Source organism: Pongo abelii, chromosome 5 (genome assembly GCF_028885655.2).
Source record: "Pongo abelii isolate AG06213 chromosome 5, NHGRI_mPonAbe1-v2.0_pri, whole genome shotgun sequence".
Classification (NCBI taxonomy): Eukaryota; Metazoa; Chordata; class Mammalia; order Primates; family Hominidae; genus Pongo; species Pongo abelii.
In genome coordinates, this window is record NC_071990.2 from 34966994 (window position 1) to 34973801 (window position 6808).

At 44.6% G+C, this 6808-nt stretch overlaps 1 pseudogene; it reads left to right on the top strand.

Moving 5' to 3' along the window:
* The first annotated feature begins 543 nt into the window (after positions 1-543).
* Positions 544-6188, top strand: LOC100440812 (V-type proton ATPase subunit F-like; annotated as a pseudogene).
* Positions 6189-6808: the final 620 nt, after the last annotated feature.

Genomic DNA, 6808 nt, shown 5'->3' on the forward strand with positions numbered 1-6808 from the left:
TAGAGATAAACATTTGGCATAAATGGAAAATGTCTGTGAATGAATAATTATATATATATATTTTTAAAGGATAAATGGCAGTCATCTGGTCGTTTCCCAGTAATAGGAGTCACTTATCAGAAAAATAAATTGTCTGCATGAACTTGACCCTGGAAAGATGAGACACAGGTCGGCTCTACATGCGTGGGTAGTGCTGCTCTGGCTGGACATGTGACAGCTGGCCAGGGCCCTCGGCAGTGGGCCCAGGCAGGCATCTGGGTAGGCGCGAGGCCTCAGGGAGCAAGGAAGGCCTCAGCCCTCCCCTTAGCATACATTTTTCAAGGGCAGACCTGCCTAGGAGGGTCACATGTCTGACGCCTTTGCCAGGCCTCCAAACATAGAAAAGCTGCAGGGTTCTATGAAAAATGAAGCCTTTGTGTCAAAAATAGACCTTCAAGGAGAAAATTAAAAGCTGTTTCCTGAAGCTAGGCAAAGGGGAGCTATCCTGGAAAGGAAAATGCCTGGAAAGCCAGTTTGAATTTTGAAGGTCCATGCTAACAAGTGATGACGACCCAGGGGCCTCCTCTCAGAGGCCCCGTAGAATTTCACTGGACTCATTTGCCTCCAATCTCCTCGAATCTCACACTGCAGAACTTCTGGGATGATTTAAAGTGAGTTTCTACAGAAAAGGAAAAATCAAGTGACTGTCAGGTGCTTAACTGGTTAGGAACATCGAAGATGCCTGCTTGAAAAAGAAAGCAAATCAGAACAAAACAGAAAGCCCTAAACAGTAATCACTAGAAAGCAACTCTTTGTAACTGACAATAGCAGCCTGCTGTAAAGGCATCCTCAAAAGTAAAATGCTCATTTCCTCCACAAAAGAGTGTGTGTGTGTGTGTCTGTGTGTGTGTCTCTGTGTGTGTGTGTGTGTCTGTGTGTGTGTCTCTGTGTGTGTGTGTGTGTGTGTCAGAGAGACAGAGACAGAAAGAGGTGGAAGAGGCCAAGACTAGAGGGGTAAGTGAATATTTCCTTTCTCTCACCAGACCTCACGTGGCCAAAAGCTAAACAGGTCCATAATCAGCACACTATTGACCTATTGATCTGTGTATCCTTAAGCTAGTATCTCAAGAGTCTAATTCCCTAAATCACAGTCACTTGGGAGCAGGTGGGTCTTGTTAAAAATGCCCATTCTTGGCTGGGCGCAGTGGCTCACATCTGTAATCCCAGTACTTTGGGAGGCTGAGGTGGGCGGATCATGAGGTCAGGAGATCAAGGCCGTCCTAGTTAACACGGTGAAACCCCATCTCTACTAAAAATACAAAAAAAAAAATTACCCAGGTGTGGTGGCGGGTGCCTGTAGTACCAGCTACTCAGGAGGCTGAGGAAGGGGAATGGGGTGAACCCAGGAGGCGGAGCTTGCAGTGAACTGAGATCATGCCACTGCACTCCAGCCTGGGCGACAGAGTGAGACTCCATCTCAAAAAAAAAAAAAAAATGCCCATTCTTGGCCAGGCACGGTGGCTCATGCCTGTAATCCCAGTACTTTGGGAGGCCAAGGCGGGCAGATCACCTGAAGTCAAAAGTTTGAGACCAGCCTGGCCAACATGGCAAAATCCCTTCTCTACTAAAAATACAAAAATTAGCTAGGTGTGGTGGTGTGCACCTGTAATCTCAGCTACTTGAGAGGCTGAGAAAGGAGAATCACTTGAACCCAGGAGGTGGACGTTGCAGTGAGCCAAGATCGTGCCACTGCACTCCAGCCTGGACAACAGTAGTGAAACTCCATCTCAAAAAAAAAAAAAAGCCCATTCTTGGCCGGGCGCAATGGCTCATGCCTATAATCCCAGCACTTTGGGAGGCCGAGGTGGGTGGATCATTTGAGGCCAGGAGCTCGAGACCAGCCTGGTTAATATGGTTGAAAACTCGTCTCTACTAAAAATAAAAATTAAAATAATGAGCCATGGTTGTGGGCACCTGTAATCCCAGCTACTTGGGAGGCTGAGGCACGAGAATCGTTTGAACCTGGGAGGCGAAGGTTGCAGTGAGCCGAGAGTGTGCACTCCAGCCTGAGTTACAGAGCAAGACTCTGTCTCGAAAAAAAAAAAAAAAAGCACATTCTTGGGTCCCAGACCCCTACAGTATAAGTCAAGTGTGTCTGAAATAGAGCCCGGGAATCACCATGTGATTCTAATGCACATTAAAGCTTGAAGGTCATTACCACTTCTTTTCTTCTCTTTTCTTTCTTTCTTTCTTTTTTTTTTGAAACAAGCTTTTACTCTGTCGCCCAGGCTGGAGTGCAACGGCATGATCTCAGCTCACTGCAGCCTCCACCTCCTGGACTCCAGTAGCTGGAACCACAGGTGCGTGCCACCACATCCAGCTAATTTTTTGATTTTTGGTAGAGACAAGGTCTCACTTTGTTGTCCAGGCTAGTTTTGAACTCCTGGGCTCAAGCGATCCTCCTGCCTCAGCTTCCCAAAGTGCTGGGATTACAGGCATAAACCACTGAGCCCAGCAGAAGATCATTACTTTAAGCAAACACAGTTAATTGTTTATTAATGGTTTGCTCAATAGTTCAACTTGATTACAAGTCAGCAAATTAAACCCTGTATTTTCACTGGCGTGTTTGAATTCCATTTGTCTCAAGAAAAGCAACTATCAATTGGTGGGAAAAAAACCCCACTGGATGGTTGAGAATATAAATCCATAAATTTCTGAGATTGGTGGCAATATGTAGCAAAATTCTTTTAAATGCTTTGACCCAGATTTTCCACTCCCAGTCACGAATCCTAAGGAAATAATGAATGAGCCAGGATACAAGAAAGTTTACTTTGCTATTGTTCATAATTTTGAAAAATTGGAAACCATCTAAATGCTTAACAAAAGGAGATCAGTTAAATTAGTTACAAGAGTGCCATATAATAAATGCAGATCTGAATTTATTGACACGGGCACATGTTTAAACTATATAATTGTTCAAGAGACAAAGAAGATTACAAAACTATGTCATATGTTTATTTTTGTAAAAAGAAATTTAAAACAGGCCGGGCATGGTGGCTCACGCCTGTAATCCCAGCACTTTGGGAGGCCGAGGCAGGCAGATCACAAGGACAAGAGATAGAGACCATTCTGGCCAACATGGTGAAACTCTGTCTCTACTAAAAATAAAAAAATTAGCTGGGCATGGTGGCCTGTGCCTGTAGTCCCCGCTACTTGGGAAGCGGAGGCAGGAGAATCACTTGAACCCAGGAGGCAGAGGTTGCATTGAGCCGAGATTGTGCCACTGCACTCCAGCCTGGCAACAGTGCAAGACTCTGTCAGAAACAAAACAAAACAAGACTTAGTTCGGCATGGGGGCGTGCACCTGTAGTCCCAGCTACTTGGGAGGCTGAGGCAGAAGAATCACATGGGCAACAGAGAGACTCCGTCTAGAAAAAAAAAAAATTAAAAAAAAAATTTTGAAGAATAATAAAATGTTAACAATACTTATCTCTGTGTGGTGAGGTCACATTTTTCTTCTTTGTAATTTGTTTAAATTGTTTTAAAATTATATACATATATTATTATTTTAGAGACAGGGTCTCATTCCGTCACCCAGGCCGGAGTGCAATGGCATGATCATGGCTCAGTGTAACCTCAAACACTTGGGCTCAAGAGATCCTCCCATCTCAACCCCATGAGTAGCTAGGACTACAGGGGCAGACCACCATGCCTAGCTACATTTTTTGTTTGTTTGTTTTTAAGTAGAGATACGGTCTCACTGTTTCCCAGCCTTATTTTTATAATCAGAAAAAGCATAGGGCTGTAACTATTTTGAATAAAAGGAGCAGATCACTGACCATGTTTAAAAACTGGGTTAAAGTCCCAGATCTACTGCTTTGAACTTCTCTTTTCTTTTCTCTGAAATGGAGTATTATCATCTCAGATGTACTCTCCATCTACCTCTGAGAGTAGTTGTGAGATAAAGTCTGGAAATATTTTGCCAACTATAAAGTGTTTTATAAAGATGCTGTATTGCTAAGTTTTGATTTTCACATCAGAGACCCAAACTTATTCAATACCTAAATCTGTAAATATATAATTAAACACGATGCTAGACCTTTTTAAAAAAATTATATTTTAAAAATATATTTTTTAAAAATATATTTTCCCTTTTTATTATGGAAATTTTTATTTTATTTATTATTTATTTATTTATTTATTTATTTATTTGTTTGTTTTGAGACAGAGTTTAGCACTTGTTTCCCAGGCTGGAGTACAGTGGCACAATCTGGGCTCATTGCAACCTTCGCCTCGGGGGTTCAAGTGATTCTCCTGCCTCAGCCTCCCAAGTAGCTGGGATTACAGGTGTGCACCACCACACCCACCTGATTTTTGTATTTTTAGTAGAGATGGAGTTTCACCATGTTGGCCAGGGTGGTCTCGAACTCCTGACCTGAGGTGATCTGCCCACCTCGGTCTCCGAAAGTGCTGGGATTACAGGCAGGAGCCACTGTACCCGGCTGAAAGACCCTGTCTCTACCAAAAAAAAAAAAATTAAAAAATTACCCAGTTGTGGTGGTACATGCCTATAATCCTAGGTACTCAGGAGGCTGATGCGGGCGGATCACTTGAGCCTGGGAGTTCAAAGTTTCAGTGAGCTATGATCATGCTATTGCACTCCAGCCTGAGCACAGAGAGAAACTCTATTCAAAAAAAAAAAAAAAAAAAAAAAGTAAGCTGGGTGCAATGGCTTATGCCTGTAATCCCAGCACTTTGAGAGGCCAAGACAGGTGGATTGCTTGAGGCCAGAAGTTCAAGACCGGCTTGGGCAACATGGTGAAACCTCATCTGTACAAAAAAGAAAAAGGAAATTTTACTAACTCAATAGAACTTTACAGAAAAAAAAAAATTAGCTGGGTATGGTGGTGTGCAGCTGTAGTTCCAGCCACTCAGGAGGCTGAGGTGGGAGGATCGCTTGAACCTGGGAGGTTGATGCTGCAGCAAGCTATGATCACACCACTACTCTACAGCCCAGGTGAACAGAACAAGGCCCTGTCTCAAAGAAACAAACAAAAAAGTGAATAGAATAGTATATGCACTCCCACGTAAGCATCACCCAGCTTCAATATTATCAACTGACAGCCAACCTTGTTTTGTCTACACCTCCCACTCACTCCCAACCTCTCCCATATTAACATAGCGCCAGACTTTTAGTTGAGCTCTATAACTTTTTTTTTAGACTGGCTGTCACTCTGTCACCCAGGCTGGAGTGCAGTGGCACAATCTGGGCTCATTGCAACCTCCGCCTCCTGGGTTCAAGTGATTCTCCTGCCTCAGCCTCCCAAGTAGCTGAGACTACAGGCATGCACCATCAAGCCCAGCTAATTTTTTTTTTTTTTTTTTTTTGAGACGGCGTCTTGCTCTGTCACCCAGGCTGGAGTGCAGTGGCGCGATCTCCAGTCACTGCAAGCTCCCCCTCCCAGGTTCACACCATTCTCCTGCCTCAGCCTCCCAAGTAGCCGGGACTACAGGTGCCCGCCACCATGCCCGGCTAATTTTTTTTTGTATTTTTTAGTAGAGACGGGGTTTCACTGTGTTAGCCAGGATGGTCTTGATCTCCTGACCTTGTGATTCGCCCGCTTTGGCCTCTCAAAGTACTGGGATTACAGGCGTGAGCCACCGCACCCACACCCAGCTAATTTTTATATTTTTAGTAGAGACAGGGTTTTACCATGTTGGCCAAGCTAATCTCAAACTCCTGACCTCAGGTGATCCGCCCGCCTCAGCCTCCCAAAGTGCTGGGATTACAGGCGTGAGTCACTGTGCCCGGCCAAGCTCTATAACTTTCATGTACACAAAAGTACATTCCAGTTCTCAACTCCTCATCTAAAAAGACAGTTCGGAGACCAGGACGCGGTGACTGCTTTCCTGCTGGGTGGCATAGGGGAGTTTAACCAGAACTACCATCCCAATTTCCTGGTGGTGGAGAAGCATACAACCATCAGTGAGATCAAAGACACTTTCCGGCAGTTTCTAAACGGGACAACATTGGCATCATCCTCATCAACCAGTACATCAGAGAGATGGTGTGGCACACCTTGGATACCCATCAGTGCCCCATTCCAGTCATCCTGGAGATCCCCTCCAAGGAGCACCCATATGACATTGCCAAGGAATCCATCCTGGGCAGGGCCAGGGGCATGTTCTCTGCCGAAGACCTGCGCTAGGGGATTCCTCACAGCCCAAAGCCCCTCCCTCATTTCCAGGCCTCTCCCCAGGCTTGCCATCAGCCTTCTTTAAGTTCTGAGCCTCTGACTTCCAATTCCCACCTCTTCCCACTTCATTAAGAGGCTAGGTGAGGCGCTTCTAGTTTGCTTAGGCTCTGCTGTTAAAGTCAAGGCTAGTTAAGGAACAGGAAGCCAGACCATCTTTTCTCTCCACTACCTCTTCCTTGTGCTATTGGTTACACAGTGTCATTGTTGATGTAAAATTAAAGTATAATATTAATAATATTCTTGCTTCTGTCCAAAAAAAACAAACACAAAAAGTTGATGTAGTGCTGTTTCTACAGATTATGTATGCAGCTCAGCATTGGGGCAACAAAAGGGCCCTTGAAGTCCAACAGACTTGAGTTCAAATCCTACCCTGTCACCTACCAGTCATGTGACATCAGATAAATTAATTACCCCTTTTAAGTCTTGTTTCCTAATACCTGCCTTCTATAGTTAACATGAGACTTAGGCCAGGCACGGTGGCTCATGCCTGTAATCCTAGCACTTTGGGAGGCTGAAGTAGGCAGATCATTTGAGGTCAGGAGTTCGAGACCAGCCTGGCCAACATGGTGAAA